Raw genomic sequence first — 24,403 nt, forward strand, 5'->3', positions numbered from 1 at the left:
GGAAAGCTGAGCAAAGCTGATTGCAAACAAGGTGTATGGCCACGTTCACATGTTGACTATTTGGTCAGTATTTTACATCCGTATTTATAAGCCAAAACCAGGAGTGGAACAGTCAGAGGAAAAGTATAATAGAAACATGTCACTCATCACTTCTGCATTTATCACCCACTCCTTGGTTATGGCTTACAAATACTGAAGTAAAATACTGACCAAATACTGAACATATGAACGTGGCCTTACTCACATGTCCCAGTACATCTTACATCATTATTTCAGAATTGCTAAATCACACTACATTGCTACAACTCTGCTACTTAGGGATCCGAATACTGCTACAACTCTGATACATCACTGTGCCAACTCTGCTGCATCATGGTGACAGCTCTGTTATATAGTGGATTACAAATATCCTACACCAGTTGCTGCGCTTCCAACTCTGCTACAGCAGTTATCATAGATCCTGTCCTGCTACAATAGTTAATGTGATTCCAACTTTCCTATACCAATTGACTTGGTTCCCGCTCTGCTACATTTTCCATTGTTTTTCCATCTTGTCTTCCTGGTTGCGCCAAAGTCACCTCTCCGTGCTGCATTAGAACTGGTCATCTGGACCGTTCCGTTGAGGGTTCACTTCAACAGGTGGGATTTCAAAACCGCGCTCAGCTGAGTGGTTCTGCATATTTGTTTCATTAACAGTTGTGGGTCTCAGGACCCAGATTCCAGCAAAATGTTGAATGTAACTATCACAATTAAGTAATCCTTTATATAAATAGAAAGCAGATTGAGAGAAATGGGGAGAATTATAAAAATAATCTCACTATAGTCAGGATGGAGCAGAACGGTAACGTGTGAAAGTTGATGTTGTAGTCATGTTTACAGGACTGACGGAGATACCCGACCTCTGTACTTGGCTACCTCTGTCAGACTAATAAATATAAACTCCATCCTCCTCCTTCTGGACCTGTTATCTGCCTTTGACACAGTCGACCATTCCCTCTTACTACAGATTCTCTCATCTCTTGGCATCACGGACTTGGCCCTAGCTTGGATCTCCTCATACTTAACAGACAGGACATTCAGCGTCTCCCACTCACGCACCACCTCCTCATCTCACCCCTTATCTGCCGGTGTCCCCCAAGGTTCAGTTCTAGGACCTCTGCTCTTCTCCATCTACACCTTTGGCCTGGGACAGCTCATAGAGTCTCACGGCTTTCAGTATCACCTCTATGCTGATGACACACAGATCTACCTCTCTGGACCCGATATCTCCTCCCTACTAACCAAAATCCCACAATGTCTGTCCGCCATCTCATCCTTCTTCTCTGCCAGATTTCTAAAACTAAACATGGATAAAACAGAGTTCATCATCTTTCCACCCTCTCATTCATATACCCCATCTGACCTATCCATCAACGTCAATGGCTGTTCACTCTCCCCAGTCCCACAAGCTCGCTGCCTTGGGGTAACCCTGGACTCTGATCTCTCCTTCAAACCACATATCCAAGCCCTTGCAACTTCCTGCCGACTCCAACTCAAAAATATCTCCCGGATCCGTGCATTCCTCAGCAAAGACTCAGCAAAAACACTAGTGCATGCCCTCATCATCTCCCGCCTTGACTACTGCAACCTCCTGCTCTGTGGCCTCCCTTCCAACACTCTTGCTCCCCTCCAATCTATCCTAAACTCTGCTGCTCGACTAATCCACCTGTCCCCCCGCCATTCCCCGGCCTCTCCCCTCTGTCAATCCCTTCACTGGCTCCCCATTGCCCAGAGACTCAAGTTCAAAACCCTAACCATGGCATACAAAGCCATCCACAACCTGACTCCTCCATACTTCTGTGATCTAGTCTCCCGATACTTACCTGCACGCAACCTCCGATCCTCACAAGATCTCCTTTTCTACTCCCCTCTTATCTCCTCTTCCCACAATCGCATACAAGATTTCTCCCACGCATCCCCCCTACTCTGGAACTCTCTACCCCAACACATCAGACTCTCGCCTACCATGGAAGCCTTCAAAAGAAACCTGAAGACCCACCTCTTCCGACAAGCTTGCAGTAACTACCGCACCACCACATTACTGCATGACCTCCTTTAACCCTACCTACTGTATCCTCACCCATCCCTTGTAGACTGTGAGCCCTCATGGGCAGGGTCCTCTCTCCTCCTGTACCAGTCGCTGACTCGTTTTGTTAAGATTATGTAAATGTTTTTGCTATGTATATCCCTATCACATGTAAAGCGCCATGGAATAAATGGCGCTGTAATAATAAATAATAATAATAATATAGAGTAGCAGCAACCATGTGTAATTATTCTGCTCCATATAATCCTGACCACAGTGAAGAGATACAGAAAATGGAGACCTCTGTTCTCATCAGGGGCAGACATATCATTGGTGCAACCTCTGCAGATGCACAGGGGTCAAACAGGTAAGGAGGTCCATTTCCACCTCCAAAGCAGGAGGAATTTTGCATTCTGATGAGCTGTTGGGCAGCAAAGAGTCCATATATTGTTCTTGCACTGGGTCCCACATCTGTCTGTGTCCATCGTCGCTCCTCATGCCAGACTGAGGTCCCAGTGGTAACCATCCCGCAGACATAAGAAATATATCACATACTATGTAGACCGGCTATAGGTGTCTTTTGTGGAAATGCACTTTTCAAATAGATACCAATGCATCTAATGCATAAAGGGAGCTGGTATTTTAATACTTTATTAGATAAATAGATTTCCACTTATTGTGCAACAATAAACCATAGTAATGGACCAGCCGCACCATTTTATATACTTTATTACAACCCCTGGCAAAAATTATGGAATCACCGGGCTCGGAGAATGTTCATTCAGTTGTTTAATGTTGTTGAAAAAAAGCAGATCACAGACATGGCACAAAACTAAAGTCATTCCAAATGGCAACTTTAGGGCTTTAAGAAACACTAAAAGAAATCAAGATTAAATATGTGGTACTCAGTGAGGGAAAAAATTATGGAATCACTCAATTTTGAGGAAAAAATTATGGAATCATGAAAAACAAACACACAAAAGAACACTCCAATACATCACTAGTATTTTGTTGCACCACCTCTGGCTTTAATAACAACTTGCAGTCTCTGAGGCATGGACTTAATGAGTGACAAACAGTACTCTTTATGAATCTGGCTCCAACTTTCTCTGATTGCTGTTGCCAGATCAGCTTTGCAGGTTGGAGCCTTGTCATGGGCCATTTTCTTCAACTTCCACCAAAGATTTTCAATTGGATTGAGATCCGGACTATTTGCAGGCCATGACATTGACCTTATGTGTCTTCTTTCAAGGAATGTTTTCACAGTTTTTGCTCTATGGCAGGATGCATTATCATCTTGAAAAATGATGTCATCATCCCCAAACATCCTTTCAATTGATGGGGTAAGAAAACTGTCCAAAATATCAATGTAAATTTGGGCATTTATTGAAGATGTAATGACAGCCATCTCCCCAGTGCCTTTACCTGACATGCAGCCCCATATCATCAATGACTGTGGAAATTTACATGTTTTCTTCATGCAGTCATCTTTATAAATCTCATTGAAACGGCACCAAACAAAAGTTCCAGCATTATCACCTTGCCCAATGCAGATTCGCGATTCATCACTGAATATGACTTTCATCCAGTCATCCACAGTCCACGATTTCTTTTCCTTAGCCCATTGTAACCTTGTTTTTTTCTGCTTAGGTGTTAATGATGGCTTATGTTTAGCTTTTCTGTATGTAAATCCCATTTCCTTTAGGCGGTTTCTTACAGTTCGGTCACAGACATTGACTCCAGTTTCCTCCCATTCATTCCTCATTTGTTTTGTTGTGCATTTCCTGTTTTGGAGACATATTGCTTTAAGTGTCCAGTCTTGACGCTTTGATGTCTTCCTTGGTCTACCAGTATGTTTGCCTTTAAGAACCTTCCCATGTTGTTTGTATTTGATCCAGATTTTAGACACAGCTGACTGTGAACAACCAACATCTTTTGCAACATTGCGTGATGATTTACCTTCTTTTAAGAGTTTGATAATCCTCTCCTTTGTTTCAATTGACATGTCTCGTGTTGAAGCCATGATTCATGTCAATCCACTTGATGCAACTGCTCTCCAAGGTGTGATCACTCCTTTTTAGATGCAGACTAACGAGCAGATCTAATTTGATGCCGGTGTTAGTCTTGGAAATGATAATTTACAGGGTGATTCCATAATTTTTTTCCTCTGAATTGAGTGATTCCATCCTTTTTTCCCTCTGCTTTGTCTGAAAAAAATTACCCCTAGGCTGTGTGCCTACGATGCGTTTTTTAAGCGTTTCCGCAGTGGCAAAAATGCTGCAGAAACGCTTAAAAAATGCATGGTAGAAAGCCTGCCATGTTCCCCAATGATAATCCGCATGTGCTGTGCACATGCTGCGGAAATTTCCACTGTGGATTATCATTGCGGAAAAAAACGCAGCACTACCAATTATTTTGCGGAAGTGCTGTGTTTTCATTAGAACGCATGGATTAACCATCACTGCATAAGTAGATGCCCATTTCATGCGCTCTAATGTGCGGATGGTACCCAGGTCTAGAGAAGAGGAGACTCTCCTCCGGACCTGGGTATCATAGAAAACTGTAAAAAAAAGAATAAAATAAAAAATAAATATACACTTACCTTCTGGCGGCCCGCGGTGCACTCCTCCGTGCTTGGCAGCAGTTCGCGATGTACTGAAGGACCTGCACTGACGTCATAGTCATGTGACGGGTCACGCGACGCTGACGTCGGCAGGTTCTTCACTCTACCGCTGCCGGCAGCCGGGACAGAGGGAATCAAAACTGCGGGGGCCATCGGAGGGTAAGTATATATTTATTTGTTATTTTTAACCATTCTTTACAGTCACACTATATAAATCCATACCGTTTGCATGGATTTATATAGTGTGACGAAGTTATCAAGCACTTTCCAAGTGATGCTAAAATCGCTTGGACAGCGCTTGTCAACCCGCATGCGGAAATGCATGTGAAGAACGCTTCACATCCGCATGTCCCTGGCAGGAAAAATGCATGTACAATCCGCATGCGTTTTTTCTGCCAGGGAGATGCAGAAACGCTCAGGAAAAAATCCGGAGCATTTCTGCATCGTGGGCACATAGCCTTACTGAGTACCACATTTTTAATCTTGATTTCTTTTAGTGTTTCTTAAAGCCCTAAAGTTGCCATTTGAAATGACTTTAGTTTTGTGCCATGTCTGTGATCTGCTTTTTTTCAACAACATTAAACAACTGAATTAACATCCTCCGAGCCCGGTGATTCCATAATTTTTGCCAGGGGTTGTATCATTAAGGGCTGGATAATCGCCAGAACATACCTTTGGTCCAACAACACCTGGTTTGCCAGAGGGCCCTGTTCTTCCTTCGCTGCCCTGCAAAATTGTAATAAAATATGCTTAAAACAATTTTGTGAATGTTAAAGTATCATAAAATGTCAACAATAATGAAAAGCTGAAAGCTATACATTCATACAATATCTTAAAAAAGACACTTCAAATTCAGAACTGGAAGTCATATTGTATAAAACATACGTAGACATCTCTAATTATACTGTTCAATTATCTAGTTGGAGTTATAGCAAGATAGGAAATATGGAAGCAAACAAGGAAACCTTTCAATGTCATTATAACTATTCCACATTAGTTGCTTTGTGGCCCTGCAACTAAAGCTCCTGAAATGTAGAGTCAGAATCAACTTGAAAATAACATTTTATACTCTGTAGAATCAACTATTATTGGGTTTCCACATGGCTGACTGTTTGCTCATCATAAAGAACTCAGTTATTGCATTGTTAATTATAGCTGTACTTAAAAACCTAATTTTTGCAAAAATGTCTCTCATAAATCTGTATGCAGTTGTTTAAATTAAAGGGGTATTACCATCTCCAAGATCCTATCTCAATATGTAGTAGATGTAATAATAATATTAGCAAATACCTCCAATTAGAATTGTAGTATAGTTTTTCTGATTCACTATGTCTCATGTGCAGGCATTGCAGAAACTTAAGTATCCATGATTACGACCACTGATATAGTGACAGTTAGTTAGCTAGTTGCTAGTGGTCATAACCATGGATACTTAAGGTCCTGCAATGCCTGCACATGAGAAAAGAGACATAGCGAATGAGAAAAACTATACTACATTTCTAATTGGAGGTATTTGCTAATATTATTATTATTACACCTACTACATATTGGGATAGGATCTTGGAGATGGGAATACCCCTTTAAATATTATTTGCAAACAGTATATTAAAGATCAGAAGGAGTCTAGAAAACTTATATTCACTGGTGTAGGAAATTATTCAGTACGTTTTTTTCAATTACTTTATTCATTTAAAGTCTTCTATATACAGTATATTAGTCAGTCCTATTCAGTGGTTTATAGCCTTCCCTATATTACTGTGCTTGAGTCAAATTTTAATCACTATGACTTACCGGATCACCAGGAATTCCGGGTGGACCGGGTGGTCCTCTAAGTGTCTGTTAATTAAATAAAATAAATATTTGAAAGAATCAAACATCATTAATTAATGTTTAAGATTTTATGATTACCAGGTTGATTTTGGCATATTCCTTTGGCTACTGATAAATGTCTAAAATTTCAATGTATCATCCTGTCTTCAGGGAAGCAATCTATGTGATACTTGCTCTACAGCTATTGTGGAGACTCCATAACCCTTTTTATATCTTTTATGTGTAAGTAGTGATACCCCTGAAGAGCCCTTGCAAGATGTGACATTATTGAGAAGAGACTGCCATCTTCTGGCAAGGAAAAAAATCAAGTGGAACCATTTTGTATAGGAAGCTTTGCAGGGGGAGCGACTTTGTGTGCTGGACCTGATCCGATGAACCGCATGAGAGACTTCCTTCATATAAAAGCCCTGCGCGACAAACCGCAGGCAGATTTGGCGCCAGAGAAGGGAGCGGAGCAGACTCGCTCCAGGGATGTTGCTGAGGACAGCATGACAGACTTCAGCAGGAAGTCTACTCCACCAGGGTTCCAGTCACCGCCTGGCAAGGCCCGGATTCCACTCAGAAGGACTCCGAGTTACGCCTGCGCTGGTCAGGACCAGGATTTGTTGCCTGTCAAGAGCTGAGGCCTAGTCCTTTCTGAGGAGACTGCGCCAAGACAGGCACGCCTGCGATTGCAGAAAGACAACGCAAGAGAGCAGGGCTGTCACTTCCAGCTATAACCTATGGTACCGGGGTACTGGGATTTGGACAACAGGTTGGGAGGGGGTCGGTTGGTGCATGGGAGGCTCAACGCGCTTTAATAGACTATGTCAGAGAGAGACTTGCGGCCTAATGGGAAAACCCAGAAAGAACTTACATGGTGACTCGCACGAATGGGCGCACCACCCTTGTTAAGAGAGCATTAACGTTATATAGTGAAAGACTTTCTTGCTTTGCTGTTCTAAGCTTACTGTTATTCATTTCATTGTTGATTTGCCTTGTTACTAACACTGATTGTTCAGTTACTTTAAATTACTGTAAAATTACTACTGCATTTAAATAGAATTATATCGATCACTTACTGTCGTTCCCTTGTGATCTCTTTGCTTTGCATCCAGACACCTGAATTATATATGCACAATGGTATCCCCACAGCCTGGGAGTCCATACAAGAGCCTTGGAGCTGTATGCATAGACCCAACCTTTTTAGCCTTTCCACAAGTGATGAGTCTGTTGACTACTCTACAGGTAACCCCCTCCCCCAGAAATTGCATATTTCTTTTGCATAATAAAAAGCCATTTTGACTCTTACCTGACATTCAAAGGCACAGCACTGTACAAAAACACAATATATGTATTAAAATAAATGTTCTTTCTGTGTAAATTTCCAAGCATAAAACACATAGGGAAAGTCATAATATATATCAAAGACAACACAAGGATGTAAGATAACATAAAACAGAACATACCACAGACTGTGAATCTTCCATCTTCAAAAAAAAGAAAAGAGCCAAATGAACAAGTTTCACCATAAATATACAGTTTGTCAAGTACTTTTACTGTTTGCTTTCTATATATATTTTATCTACTCCAGACACAGATTTAATTAATCTCCCCTATGATTGCAAGTATCCAGTTCAGGTTCAAGGTACTTTGCAGGAAAAAACCTTAGATGGGTTAATTACAAGTTAGGTTTACAATATTTATGCTTTTTTTTTTCTATTGGTGTGACACATATCTAGAATTTATAAAATGAACAACTGGAGTGCCACGAACATTCGCTGGGCTTGTTGCATTTTCCTGTGTAATTTGTATTGCGCAACCGTCCTGCAGATAACAGGTTCTCTTGAACTTTGCTACATCTGTTTGCAGCATTCTTTTCATGACCAATGCAGGTTTTTTTCTTTTACACATATTTCCTTTTTTTTTCGTTAGCAAATATATTATATGAAAAATGGTAAAAATATTAAAGGGAGTCAGTATTAAATGAGTAGCCAAAGTAAGCACCGCAGCTTGTAGTGGAAATAGCTCTACTAAAAATGGTACCTTTTTGCCATATTAATCATAGAATGTTCGACTTGGAAGGGTCCTCCAGGGTCATCTTATCCAACCCCCTGCTCAATGCATGATTCACTAAACCATCTCAGACAGATGTCTGTCCAGACTCTGTTTGAAGACTTCCATTAAAGGAGAACTCATCACCTCTCGTGGCAGCCTGTTCCACTCATTGAACACCCCCGCTGTCAAAAAGTTTTTTCTAATATCTAATCTGTATCTTATCCCTTTCAGTTTCATCCCTTTGCGTATCATGTTTCCATGTGTAGATTAGAATAAAGCTGATCCCTCTACAGTGTGACAGCCCTTGAGATATTTGTAGACAGCTATCAAGTCTCCTCTCAGTCTTCTCTTTTGCAAACTAAACATTCCCAAATCCTCTAACTGCTCCTTATAGAACATTGTTTGCAGACCGGTCACTATCCTGGTAGCTATTCTCTGAGGTTGCTCCAGTTTTTCAATGTCTTTTTTAAAATGTGGTGCCCAGAACGGGACACAGTATTCCAGATGAGGTCTGACCAAAGAGGAGTAGAGGGGGATAATTACTTCATGTGATCTAGACTGTATGCTTCTGTTAATACAATCCAGAATTGTGTTTACCTTTTTTTGCTTCTGTATCACACTGTTGACTCATGTTGAGTCTATGATCTATTTGTATACCCAAGACTTTTTCACACGTGCTGTTGCTTAGCCCTATTCCTCCCATTCTGTATATGAGTTTTTCATTTTCTTGCCCAGATGTAGGACTTTGCATCTCTCTCTCTGTTAAAAACCATTCTGTTAGTTGCTGCCCACCGTTCCAGTTTGTTTAGATTTTTTTGAATCTTCTCTCTCTCTTCTCTCTATTCCTTCTAGCTTTGTGTCATCAGCAAATTTAATCAGTTTACCCTCACTTTCTTCATCTAAATAATTGATAAAGATGTTGTCCAGGACAGAGCCTTGTGGTAGCCCACTTGAGAAATTCTTCTAACTGGATGTGCAGCCATTTATTACCACCCTTTGGGTCTGATCATTAAGCCGGTTATGAATCCACCTAACAGTTGCTTTGTCCATTCTATAATTGGTAATTTTTTCAATAAGGATGGTATGAGGTATGTTGTCAAATGCTTTGCTGATGTCAAGATATACTATATCTACCGCATTTCCTTGATCCACCCGGTCAGTGATTCTGTCATAGAAGGAAATTAAGTTAGTCTAACATGACTTATTAGTTACCAACCCATATTGGATCTGGTTAATCACTTCATTCTCATAAAGTTACTTGCATACATGTTGTTTAATAATTTGTTCAAAGATTCCTGGTATAGAAGTAAGGCTCACAGGCTTATATTTCCCTGGGTCCACCTTCTTCCACTTTTTGAAGATAGGGACAACATTCGCTCTTCTCCTGTTTTCCAAGAATTTTCAAAGATTATGGAGACTTGTTCAATAATTTCCTCTGCTATCTCCTTCAGTACCCTAGGATGTAATTCATCTGGACGTGGAGACTTGAATTCATTTATGTTAGAAAAGTGTTCCCTCACTATCTCTCTTTATAGATAGTGTGGATTATTCTATTCCTTCAATAGTACAGTGAAGATCAGTTGATGGTACATTTACTTTCTGAGAGAAAACAAATGCAAAATAGGAATTAAAAAGTTCGGTCTTCTCAGCATCATTTTTTACCACTTTATCATTTTATCCGGTAAAAATCCTATAGCATTTTTGACTTTTCTTTTACTTTTGACATACCCCCAAAATCCTTTCTTATTGCTTTTGACATCTCTTGCAAGCTTTAATTCATTATCAGCTTTAGCTAATCTGATGCGTGCCCTACAGGTTCTGCAGACAGCATTATATTCTTCTTTAGATATGCCTCCCTCTTTCCATTTGATAAACATTTCATTCTTCCTTTTTAGCATGTGTTTAAGTTCTGTGTTCATCCATCCTGGTGTCCTTAAATGCTTCGTATTCTTACCTCTTTTAGGGATTGTTAACGATTGTGCTTTGAGAATCTTATTTTTCAAAATTTCCCATCCTTCTAGGACATTTCTGTCCTTAAGGACATCCAGACATTGGATCCCTCCTATCCTCTTTGTGAGTCCCTTAAAATCTGCCTTTCTGAAATCCAACCTTGAAGTCTGACTCTTCACAGATCTTCCTTCTCTAGTTATCCAAAATTCTATGATGGCATGATCGCTGCCTCCTAGGGTCCCAGCCACCCTTACCTCCTCAACCATTTCCTCCCTGTTTATGAGGATTTGATCCAAGATAGCAGATCCCCTTGTTCTCTCTTCTACCTTTTGGATTCATCAAAATTGTCATTTCACACACCAGTCTAAATGAGATGAATGCAGGAATAAGATGCACCAAATTCACTAAGAGGCATACATAAATTAATGAATTTGGCGCATCTTTTTAGTGGCGTGTGCCTCTGTGTGCCCAGCCCAAAATTTAGAAAATTAGAAAAGCAGCCACTTTTAAATAATTTGTTGGGTGGGCGTATTCACACCCTGATCTGCCCCAGCATCTGCCCAGCTCCACCAATTTTGTTGGAGCTGCACGAAACTGTTGTTAAAATACCACGAATCACAACATTTTTGCACAACTTCGTTTTGCGCAAAAAAATTGCCAGTTTACAAAGTGTTTTAAGCCAATTTTATGTCATAAACACTTTGATAAGTCGAGGCCTTTGTGTTTAAAGCTTTTGTTGCATTTGTCCCAAATCCTCCCTTTCTCCAAGATCCTCAGTGCACATTCTCACCTACTTCTTATACACATCCCCATCTCTTCCTTGAATAACTCCTGTGCTGTGTACATTTACACGCTAAGGGTGCACTGTGGACCTCATTATCATATCTCAATAAGGGAGAATTTGGCATTTAAACACTAAAGGTACAATTATTTATTAGGGCTTTGTCCTCTATAAGGTGCTGAGTTTAGTTTGGACATTTTGTGCTGAAAGATATCCTTATAAAACTATAAATATAAGAAAAATATGCCTTTGTACATCCTAGCTAAAATTTCTGGCATTGATATTCCCTTTGCCCCCCAAGGCTGTCTGCACGTTAATAACCAGGCCAGTTTTTACAATTCTGACCACTGTCACTTTATGAAGTAATAACTCTGGAACGCTTCAACAGATCCCACTGATTCTGAGATAGTTTTTGCGACATATTGTACTTCATGATAGTGATAAAATTTCTTCGATCTGACTTGCGTTTATTTGTGAAAAAAAAATGGAAATTTGAAAAATGTTGAAAATTTTGCAATTTTCAACCTTTGAATTCTTATGCCCTTAAAGCAGAGAGATATGTCACACAAAATAGTTAATAAATAACATTTCCCACATGTCTACTTTACATCAACACAATTTTTGAAATTTTTTTTTATTAGGAAGTTATAAGGGTTAAAAGTTGACCAGCGATTTCTCATTTTTCCAACAAAATGTACAAAAACTTTTTTTTAGGGATTACATCACATTTGACCCGATTTTTTTTTATTTTCTCAAGGGTAAAGAGTGCTCGGATGGGACGGAGCCCAATTGACTTTTTGAATGCAAAATTTTCTAGAATAATTAGAGGATGCCATGTCGTATTTGGAGAGCCCCTGATGTGCCTAAACAGTGGAAATCTCACACAACTGAAACCATTTTGAAAACTAGACCCTCAGGGAACTTATCTAGATGTGGGGTGAGCACCTTGAACCCCCAGGTGTTAAAATAAAAAAATCACATTTTTCCCACAAAAATGTTCTTTTAGCATCAATTTTTTTATTTTCACAAGGGTAACAGGGGAAAACGGAACCCAAAATTTGTTGTTCAGTTTCTACTAAATGTACTGTTTGGGTGCATGGCAGAGCTCAGAAAAGCAGTGGCAGTTTGAAACACAGACTTTGATGGAATGGTCTGTGGGCATCATGTCGTGTTTGCAGAGCCCCTTATGTGCCTTAACAGAGGAAAACCCCCACAAGTGACCCTATTTTGGAAAATAGACCCCTCAAGTAGTGACTGTACATTGTGCCCAGCTTGTGCTTCTGGAGATATGCACCCGTCAATTAGACGGGCTGTAATTGTTACAGAAATGCCAAACATGTGGATGCTAAATGTGGTTTAGACACAAATTTAGAAGGGAGGGGGCATTTGGATTTGGGAGCACAGAATTTGCTGAATTTCTTTTGGGAGACAAGGGCCATTTCGCTTTTCCAGAACCTTTGTTCTTCCACTGTACAAAGCACTGGTCAGACCACACTTGGAATACTGTGCTCAGTTATGGGCCCCAATATATAGAAAGGATATAAATGAGCTTGAAAAGGTACAACGGAGAGCAACAAAATTAATAAAGGGAATGGAGGGACTGCAATACCCAGAGAGGTTGCCAAAACTAGGACTATTCAGCCTGGAAAAGAGAAGGTTGAGGGGGGACATAATAAATGAGTACAAATATGTTAGGGGACAGTATAGAGATCTTGCCCGGGATTTGTTCAAAAGGAGGGATATTACGGTAACAAGAGGGCATTCACTAAGACTGGAAGAGAAAAGGTTTCAGCACCAGCATAGGAAGGGGTTCTTTACGGTAAGAGCAGTGAGAATATGGAATTCACTGAGTGAGGAGATGGTAATGTCAGATTCACTACACCAGTTCAAGCGGGGACTGGATGCATTTCTAGACACCAGGCAGATTTCAGCATATACTTAAAAATAAAATAAAATAGTAGGTTGATACAGGGACTTATTCTGACTGCTGGTTTCAGAGTCGGGAGGGAATTTTTCCTCAGGTGAAGATTGGCTAAATCATTTGGGGTTTTTGCCCTCCTCTGGATCAACTTTAGCAATTACAGAACTAACAGGTCGAACTTGATGGACGCAAGTCTTTATTCGGCTTTACAAACTATGTTACTATGTTACTATGTTTGTGCTATCAGTAACGTGGAAACCCCCTATATTTCCGTTAACAGATGACGGACCTGAGTGGGGACTTGCTTTTTTTGCAGATTGAGTCAAAGCTGTTATTGTTATCCAAAATTTTATATAAAATGTTCCCATTTATCCGGCGCTCTAAGCTGTGCACTGATATCGGGATTTCCATTTAAATCTCCGAGTGACGTAATTCAGATGAATCCCCTGATGGATCCATTCTCTATAATGAGGCAGCAGAGTTACTCTAAACGCCATCTGGCCTCTGTTCAGCAGTGTGTTTTTTTTCAGAGGTGCACAAAATAGTGGCCAACGGCACTTTTATGCACGCCTAAAAAGATGGACACCGCCAGATCCGCAGTGCCTCCATCTGCCTCATTATAGGGAATCTTCTGCCGGGGGTTCGTTTTGAATTATGTAGTTCAGAGATTTACACGGAAACCCCGGTGTAAGCGCTCAGTGTAGAGCGCAGGATAAATGTGAGCCGAGCCTTACTGCAATGTTTGGGTGGCAAAATGAACAAATCAATAGCTGATGAAGAATTGTTTTTATTTATTTTTTACGCCATTCCTCGTGTGGTATAAGTGATTAGATAACTTTATTCTTTGGGTCGGTGCGATTACAGAGATGCTAGATTTATATCGGGTTTTTATCTTTGACTGCTGTCACGCACTAAAAGACACTTTTTTTTGCAAAAACTAATTTTTGCATCACCATATTTTGAGAGCTATAATTTTTTCATATTTCTGACAGAGTCATGTGAGGGCTTGTTTTTTTCAGGACGCATTTACATTTTTATTGGTACCATTTTCGGGCACATGACGTTTTTTAATCACTTTCTATTCAGATTTTTGAGAGGCAGAATGAACAAAAAACAACAATTCAGGAATTGTTTTTTTTTTTTTTTTTTATGCCGTCCCGCATATGGTAAAATTGGTAAGGCAGCTTTATTCTTCGGGGCAGTATGATTACAGCGATAACACATTTATATAGTTTTTTTATGTTTTGGCGCTTTTACACAATAATAACTATTGTATAGAAAAAATAATTATTTTTGCATTGCTTTATTCTGAGAGCTATAACTTTTTTACTTTTCCGCTGCTGGAGCTGTATCAAGGCTAGTTTTTTTGTGGGACAAGATGACATTTTCAGAGATACTATTTTTATTTACATTCGTCTTTTTGACGGCGTTTTATTCCACTTTTTGTTCGGTGGTATGATGATAAAGCATAGTTTTTTGCCCTGTTTTTTTTTTTTTTTTTTTTACGGTGTTCACTAAAGGGGTTAACTAGTGGAACATTTTTATAGGTTGGGTTGTTCTGGGCGCAGTGATACCAAATATGTATACTTTTATTGTTTTTTTTTCATAATATTTATTTATGTGCATAATATCATTTTTATTTTTTTTATTATTTTGGGATTTTTAAAAAAATATTTTGACAACTTTTTTTCACTTCTGTTTTTACTTTTTTGCTTTGTCCCACTATGAGACTTTCTTTTTCTGCAGTCTGATCGCAGTTATACGGCATTGCAATGCAGGATTACTTTTATGCCTTATAGCAGTCAGCCCTGCAGACACAAGTTAGTTAGATCATGCACTGCGCATAATCTAACTACCTTGCTAGTGCCTGGTGACTCGGATGTTGTCATGATGACATCGAGTCACAATGGCTAGGATCGGGCCCCCATGATAATGTTGCGGCGTCTCCGATCCAAGAACAGAGGGGCTTCTGTCCCTCTTCCTGCTCGCTAAATGCTGTGATCGCAGCATTTATGGGCTTAAACTGCCTGCACCACTCCTGACACTGAAGGCCGGGTGTCAGCTGTCAGAATCAGCTGACACCTGGCAACGATCGCACGCACACAGCCACTGTGCGCGCAAAATCACCTAGACGTATCTATACGTCCAAGGTCGGTAAGTACCAGGCCACTTGGACGTATGGATACGTCTAAGGTCGGAAAGGGGATATAGTATCACTCTAAAATGGACTTTTATTCATTCATTATTGTCTACTATATTTTGATAAGTCTAATTTAGGGTAATTGAGTCAGGGCTAGCATTACCCCAACAAATTAGTGGGAGCTGTCTTTTGGTAGTGGCTTTATTTTATTTGTATTTATGTTTTTACTTTTTTAGATTCTGTTTCTCATGAAACAGCATTTCAAAAATTACAGATTTCAATATAGCTTTTTAAAGCCAAAGTCAGGAGTGGCTTCAAAAGGAATGGAAATTACTTGTTATCCTTCTTGGGTCCACTCACATATGGTGGTGTTTTAGGACTGATCTGGGTCTATCTGTCTATCTAGCTATCTATGTCACCAGTGAGTACTAACATACAGACTTACCATCTGACTTAGAATGCGTTTCACTGTGGCATGATGTCCTTCAGGGCTTTGCAGAATGGATTTTAGATTGTGACTGTATTTGGAATCCGTGGCAATATCAACCAATCGATCACCCTATAAAGAAATTATGTTTACTAAGTCTTTATCATTTAGTGCTTTACACAAAAATCCAACTTCTGATCGCTCTTATAACTGCTTTATTTTAACATTTATAGTTAAACATTTCCACCAACTATCTTGCATGTTTAATGAGATTTATTGAAATCAGTGGTACATACAGTTAAACCAGAGATCATCCTTTATGAACAGTTGTTTTATTTTTGCTAGGTTCCCCTTTGTAAATACCGAATGTGTCACTTAATTGTGTCTTCTCGTCACTATGTCTTTCAATCGCAGCATTTAGGGGGTTAAACAGCCAGGGGCAGTGCTGGCTGTTACTGCAGAAATTCCGCCATTAGCAGATCTGAGCTCCTGATATTTCAGCACCTGCTGCGCGATCATGCTGTGGTCTGCCTGTCAGATTGACTGACCGATCACAGTGTAGGGACATTGGTTCCGTCACCTTTTCCCGTGGCGTGGCGCTCACTGTCCGCACGACAGATAAACTTCATGACGGATATAACATGACATGCTGCGGGAACTGACACCTGCTAATGATGTGCTATGTCTGTCATTCGTCGTTAAGGGTTTAAAGTTGACCTGTTAGCAAAATAGGCTATCCTATTTTAAAAAAATTGTCCACTGTACGTAATATTAACATCAAAATGTTGTGCTATTTGGTTAATTTGGTTAATAGCCATTAAAAAAAGAACATAATTGATTCATAGTTATATCCACTGTATTGATGAAGAAAGCAGTTCCCCAGCTTCCTACCGCCTAAAACCCTTTTGACTGGTATTCTGTATAGCAGCAGACGCACAGTGGCAGGAAAAGACTATAGCTCTGCTTTATTCTGTGTTAGGCTGCGTGCACACGATGCGGTTTTCATGCTTTTATGCTGCGGAATTTCTGCAGCGGAATTTCCGCAGCGGAAACGCATCAAAAACGCATGGTAATCCGCACCCCATGGTCCCCAATGGCATTCCGCAATGTCAATGCACATGCTGCGGATTTTTCTGCAGCGTTTCTGCAGCGCTCATAAATCCGCAGCATGTTCATTAATTTTGCGGAAGCGCCGCCATTGACTTGCATTGAGACGCATAGAATGCGCGTCTGTACATTTGTACAAGCGGATTCTATGCGTCTCTATGTGCGGATGGTACCCAGTTCTGGAGGAGAGAAGACTCTCATCCAGACCTGGGTACCATTGTACCTGTAAAAAAAAGAATAAAATAAAAAATAAAGTTTATATTCACCTGTCCGGCGGCTTCTCTCGGCATGCCGGCGGCGCTGAAGGACCTTCGGTGACGTCACAGTCATGTGACCGCAGGCCCTTCACCGCTGTGTCTCGCGATATGCCGGCAGCCGGGAACCAGACAGGAACGAGTGCTGCAGCACACGCCGGGGCATCGGGGGTGAGTATAGCTTTATTTTAAGCATTGTTAAACGGTCACACTATATAAATCCATGCCGGTTGCATGGATTTATATACTGTGACCTAGTTGTCAAGCACTTTCCAAGTGATGCTATCGCCTGGAAAGCGCTTGTCAATCTGCATGCGGAAACGCATGTGAATCCGCATGTGAATCCGCATGTATTCCGCATGTATCCTGCAGGAAAAACGCATGCACAATCTGCATGCGTTTTTTCTGCCAGGGAGATGCAGAAATGCTGCAGAAATTTTCTGCTTCATTTCTGCATCGTGGGCACATAGCCTAAGACTCAACCAAGTTGCACAATACTATTTTTGTACTATTTTAGTGGCACAATGTGCCTGTATATATAATATAGTTCTGTTATGATTAATAGCTCACCATTGACCAGCAAATTTATATGAATCTGCAAAGATGTAAAAAAAGCACTTTTGTGATTTGCTGCTTATTAAACGAAACTTGGCAGGTCCCCCCATGCTCCCCAATTCACCACCATTTGTATCTTCCTTTATAAACTCCCTGCCTAACAAGCCCTTTACTGCATGTGATACATTAACAGATCTTTAGAAAAAGTATTTTTAAAGTCCATTTTTCATATACTAATTAACCTTTTGACTAGTCGATGGGACATTAGTTTCCCCAGCCTAGTCTTCCCACACAGTATGTTATCACACTCCTGTGGGCATGATTGCATGATTTGCAAGAGCCGGCGTCATCATCAGCTCTCTGCAAAACTCGTCATACATGTGACTTCCTTTCATACGATTTATTGCGCCTCTGAAGTCAGGAAGCTTACACCCAGCTCACTGTGCATGTCCGGAAGCAGAGAAGAAGCCTGGCGTCAATGGAAGAGTGAAGATCAAGCTTCTTCATTGCTTCCAAACAAGCGCAGTGCACTGTAGAGTTGGGATGCGTGCACTCGACTTCAAAGACGCAACGACCTGTATGAAAGAAAGTCACACACATGCGGGATGACTAGTCTGGGGAAACAAATGCCCCAGTGACTAGTCAAAAGGTTAATTAAAATATAAGAAAAATGGACTTTAGAAATACTTTTTCTGAAGATCTGTTAATGAGTCAAACATAATAAAGTGCTTGTTAGGCAGGGAATTTACAAAGGAAGATACAAATCCTGGTGATTTTTGGGGAATGGGGGGCTTGTCAGGTTCCCTTTAAAATTTTCAGCTGCTATTAAGATATTGACACTGTTCTTTCCCTTTGTTATTTAGCTTTTTATCAAGGAGACCGACCACCACTGCTGTCTATTTTATAAGCACGTTGCTGAAGCTGGCCAGGATTGGGAGGTGATAGCGCACTCTATAGATCTTGGCCAACTTAAAAACAGTACTTACAAGCCCAATAGAAACAAGTTTGTAAGCACTCCACATGTTCTGCTGTCTGGCAGTGGAAGTTGGTCTCCAAGGCAACAAACTGTCAACGAAAAAAAAAGCGTTAATATCTCAAAGACGGTTGAAAATTTGAATAAGCTGTAAATTGCAAAATTACATGTATTTACAAGAAATGTCCAACAACATCCATTTAAAAAGTATGTTTCATTAACTCTTTCGGCAAGCACATTCGGGTGCTCGCCGAGTACTTCAGCGTGCTCGGCTTTGGTTTTACTGTCGCCGCGGCTGCAAGTGTCATGGCTGTTAGACAGCCGTGACACTTGCAGCCGTGGCGACAGTAAAACAAAAGCCGAGCACTCCAAAATACTCGGCGAACACCCAAGCGTGCTCGCCAAAAGAGTTAATGAAACATACTCGCTCAACACTATTTACATTACATCACTCTGATTTCTCAATCTTATGGTATCTTGGTATTGAGGAGGGGCACAATTTCATTAGTATGTGACTGCTTTTCTTGGGAAGAAGATGCATATTTTATTCCATTTCCATGTGTGACTTTGCAGCTTATGAAGCAATGCAAATCATTGGTTAACCTCAATTAATAGCTTTTTCTCTTAAAAGGAAGTTACGTTTAACACGTATAACAAATGTTTCAGTTTAAAAAATAAATCTAAAACAACTCAGCCCATTATCTAGTACTGTTTAATAGTAATAGTACAATAGATTGTTGTACATTTCTGGCTTTGTGTAGTAAGAGAGGATATGACCATATTTGACTTTGGAGAATATCCCTGGATGACATGATCGCCCCGAGAACTTGGAAAATTGCCTACTAAATTTTTTTATACAGCATTAAGGTTATTATAAAACTATGCAACAAACAGATGATTGTACCATGGAGAGAAGTAAGAAAGAAATGTGTGGTTTGCTGGTCACACCAAAATGACTGTTGAAATTTCTGTTCAGAACAAGACTCATTGTGATGAGAATTATGCAATAGCCACACGCTTCTCACATAGAACCCAGTGTTGGAATTTGGAATATAAAGTTTGGCTACTCATTGTAGACATTATTAAAATGTTACAATTTATTTTTTGCTTCATTTCAATAAATATTGCTACCAAAAACATCTAAACCTCTTTTGATCATGTAACAAATTCTCTTTCATTTCCTAAACTAATTATCTAACCAGAAATGCTTTTACAAACTCTAAATCCCCTTATATAAAAGCATATAGTATATGTAAAAAAATTTCCAAAGTGAATATAATGGGGGAATGGAGCTTTTTCAGAGTTCTTGAAATTAATAGGGAAAAATACAAGGTGAGTCCGTTATTTTGTTATGAATTTTTCGCCACCAAATCTCTACGCTCTAGTAAAACCAATACCTTATGATCTGTATTCACCATTACATTAAATATCTTTATATTTGCCAGTTTTGCTTCATTCAGTACGTAGTGCAATCCACCACACTTTTCCTTGTAGCCATCACTGAGATATCCGTCTGTAACCACAATCATGAACTTGTTTCCTTTCCTATAGCTTCCACTATTCAAGCTAGAAAGAACAACACATAAAGTAAATTGTGACATATAAAACCCATACAAAGCACAAATTATCTTTTCATCAAGACGACGTGTAAACAAGTTTCCTTTCTGATTAGTAGTGAATGTCTGTAATCTAATCTGGTGGTCTAGATGTTTATAACCTGATGCTTATGCATACACAAATATATGGAGAGCAATGGTCCATTCGTAATCATTTTCAGCAGAAGCTTTGCAGAGGCTGGCCATATCCATAGGAAATAGCTGTATACATTTAGTAAAAGTCTGACATATGAAGAAATGCAGGCCACATTTTTATTATCCTGCACTCCAGAATATACACATAAAAGCCAGAGTCTGGGACACAGCCCGTTCCTTTCTAGGTATGCCTGACATTGTGGTGGCTTAATATTTTTAACTTGGTGTTCCATTGTTATTGCAAAATATATCATTACCCTAATATGTTGATTTAGCACTATTTAAATGAGAATTAAATTAGGGACCAACAGCCTGCAGATACCATTCTGCTTTGCTTAGGGATAGCATAGACAAATATGCAAACATATTTTCACAGACAATACACAGATATAAATTATAAAACTACAGACACTAGTTTGGGATACAAATAATGTTTTACCTATTTTTTTTATGGAGGAAATAGAAAAAAATCCTGCAATCCTGCTGTTGTTTTTTGCTGTGTTAAATTTTACCCCATTCAAATGCTAAAGAAAAAAGAATGATTTACATCAAATTGATGAAAAAACCCTGTAAGTAACCTTAGAAGTTTCTATAATGGTCTCCTATATCGTAGTGTGCTACTATATGTTTATTATTATTTAAAAATATAATCTTCTATTGCTTCTGCTTAAGTTTCATCCAATTGCTCCAGTGCATCTAAAAATAAGAATAAGCAACTTTGCAAATAGTCATAGTTCAAAATCTCATAATATTGTTTCTCCGTATATACAGACTTAGAAATGTCTGAAGTCTGTTCTTCCAGTCATGGTCCCTTCCATAAATTCCCTACTTCCAGTAAGATAGAGACTTCTAGAATTATATATGAGCCTTAGACACAGATTTAGAATATTTACTGGTATATTAAAAAATTATTTAAAAAGTTAGCTTATGTTTTATCCAAGAAGAATAAGAAAAAAAATATTGATTCCAAACCTATACATCCTCTTTAAAGTAGTTCTCTGAGAATAGAAAAAATAGCTACATAAAAATATTATTTTATATAAATTCCCAAATACCTTTAATTAGCAAATCACACTTATTTTGCCTAGGGAGCTAATTATTATAGTACATGAATATATCAGCCGTTTCATTATACTGACATAATCCAGGTGCCTGTGAGTGTTGTCCCTCTTTCCTTAATGTGTAGGAATATGACCTATCACGAATATCATTTGATATTTTAATTTAATACTAGAGATATTAGGGGTGCTAAGGTAAGAAGAGACTGCTCACATTGCTGTCCACCATGTTTTTCTGGTCCAATACTGGAGATACCAGTGGTGTTGATGTAAGAGGAGGCTGCTCACATTGCTTGTCCAACATGGTCTTTCTGATCCAATACTGAAGATAGCATTGGTGCTGAGATAAGAAGAAGCCGCTCATACTGCTGTCCACCATGGTTATCTGATCTAATACTGACAATACCAGGTATGATGAGGTAAAAAGATGCTGTTCACACTGCTATGCACCATGTCTTTCAGATCTAATACTAGAGATACCAGCAGTAGTGATGAGCGAGCATGCTCGCTACTGCTCGGTGCTCGCCGAGTATTTCTGGGGTTCCTCCCTGCATGTTTGGCGCTCTTTACAGAGCCAATGAACATGCAGGGATTGCCTGCTACTCACTGTAATGCCGTAGCCATTTTGGTTGTGGCATTACAGTGATTGGCTGGCCGCACAGCGTCATCAGGTCTATATCAGACCTGGTGCCACCACTGTCACATACAGTCCGGAATCAGACAGTGTAGGGAGAGGTGCTGCTGAGCTAGGGAGAGATCTGCATGTTTCTAGGTATTGTAGTTACCAGACTATATTAGAGACACATATCTATCTTGACAAACAGTCTTTCTGAGGACTAATCCATCTGCACAGATATCAGATAGGCAGTGTATATAGGCAGGCAGGGTATATAGCAGAATGCAGTGCACAGAGCACAAGAGGCTCCATTCCAGTTTTGTCTGCTGCTGCTGTTAGATATTTCTAGAAATAGGCCCAGGTCTCAGGGGCCAGGAATAATTTTTTTTGGATCTTAATCCTCATTATTTGCTTAAAAAGCAATCCAGAGATGTTCTGCGCCATTTGCTTGTTGGCACTGCAGAATACAGCCAGGTCCTTTCAATATTACAGCGCTAAAAATCCAGCTATTTAAAACTGTGGTTTGTCCATCACACAGATCACATATAATTGCGCTGAAAATACTGCCACTTCTGGCAACCATTAAAAATTTGCTTCAGTGTGTCAGTGAAGCAATTGACACCAGTTTGCTGTTCAAAATAGTTACCTACAGGCCAGCTATTTAAAACTGCGTTTTCTCCAGCACACGGATCACATATACGTTTTCAGAAAATACTGCCATTTCTGACTTCCATTAATTTTTTTTTTCAGTGTGTAAGTGAAGCAATTGATACCAGTTTGCTGTTCAAAATAGTTACATACAGGCCAGGTATTTAAAATTGTGGTTTGTCCGTCACATGGATCACATATACGTTTTCAGAAAATACTGCCATTTCTGACCTCCACTAAAAATTTGTTTCAGTGTGTCAGTGAAGCAATTGACACCAGTTTGCTGTTCAAAATAGTTACCTACAGGCCAGCTATTTAAAAATGTGTTTTCTCCAGCACACGGATCACATACACGTTTTCAGAAAATGCTGCCGTTTCTGGCCTCCATTAAAAATTTTTTCAGTGTGTCAGTGAAGCAATTGACACAAGTTTGCTGTTCAAAATAGTTACCTACAGGCCAGGTATTTAAAACTGTGGTTTGTCAGCCACATGGATCACATATACGTTTTCAGAAAATATTGCCATTTCTGACCTCCATTACATTTTTTTTCAGTGTGTCAGTGAAGCAATTGACACCAGTTTGCTGTTCAAAATAGTTACCTACAGGCCAGGTATTTAAAACGGTGTTTTCTCCGTCACACGGATCACATATACGTTTTCAGAAAATACTGCCATTTCTGGCCTCCATTAAAAAAAATTTTCAGTGTGTCAGTGAAGCAATTGATACCAGTTTGCTGTTCAAAACAGTTACTGTACCTACAGGCCAGCTATTTAAAACTGTGCTTTCTCTGTCACACGGATCACATATATGTTTTCAAAAAATACTGCCATTTCTGGCCTCCATTAAATTTTTTTTCACTGTGTCAGTGAAGCAATTGACACCAGTTTGCTGTTAAAAATAGTTACCTACAGGCCAGGTATTTAAAACTGTGGTTTGTCTGTCACACGGATCACATATACGTTTTCAGAAAATACTGACAATTCTGACCTCCATTAAAAATTTGTTTCAGTGTGTCAGTGAAGCAATTGACACCAGTTTGATGTTCAAAATAGTTACCTACAGGCCAGGTATTTAAAACTGGTTTCTCCATCACACGAACCACATATAAGTTCGATCCAAATTCAGCCATTTGTAGTGAGTGTGGAAGATATTGTTCTCCATTTAAAATGGGCAAAGCAACTGGCAAGGGACGGGGAACTGGACTAGATGGTGATGGTGCATGCAGAGACCGAGGCCGTGGGAAAGCTGAAATTGTGCCACAACAAACACCCACATCTTCTCGCTCGACCTTCCTGTCCCAATTAATAGGGGACCGCAGAACACCACTATTGAAGACAGAGCAATGTGAAAAGGTTATTGGTTGGATAGCAGAAAATGCTTCCAGTCACTTAGCCACCACCACCACCACTTTGTCTTCCATACGGTCAAATCTCAGTAGCTGTGAGTCTGGACCGCATATTCCTCACCCTGAACCTCCTTCCTCCCACCGTGCCAAGTGCCCGGAGACAACTGATCCCACACTTGGACACTCCGAAGAGCTGTTTACTTTTCCATTTATAGATTCGGGCCTCTCGCCCGGTCCACTTGAAACGGGGCAAGAGGAGATCGCATGTAGCGATACCCAAATATTTGAGCAGCCACAGTCACACGAAAGTGACGGTGGGAA

This window comes from Phyllobates terribilis, unplaced genomic scaffold (genome assembly GCF_046119375.1).
Source record: "Phyllobates terribilis strain yellow unplaced genomic scaffold, ASM4611937v1 Scaffold_4__5_contigs__length_816908805, whole genome shotgun sequence".
In the NCBI taxonomy this organism is placed as follows: Eukaryota; Metazoa; Chordata; class Amphibia; order Anura; family Dendrobatidae; genus Phyllobates; species Phyllobates terribilis.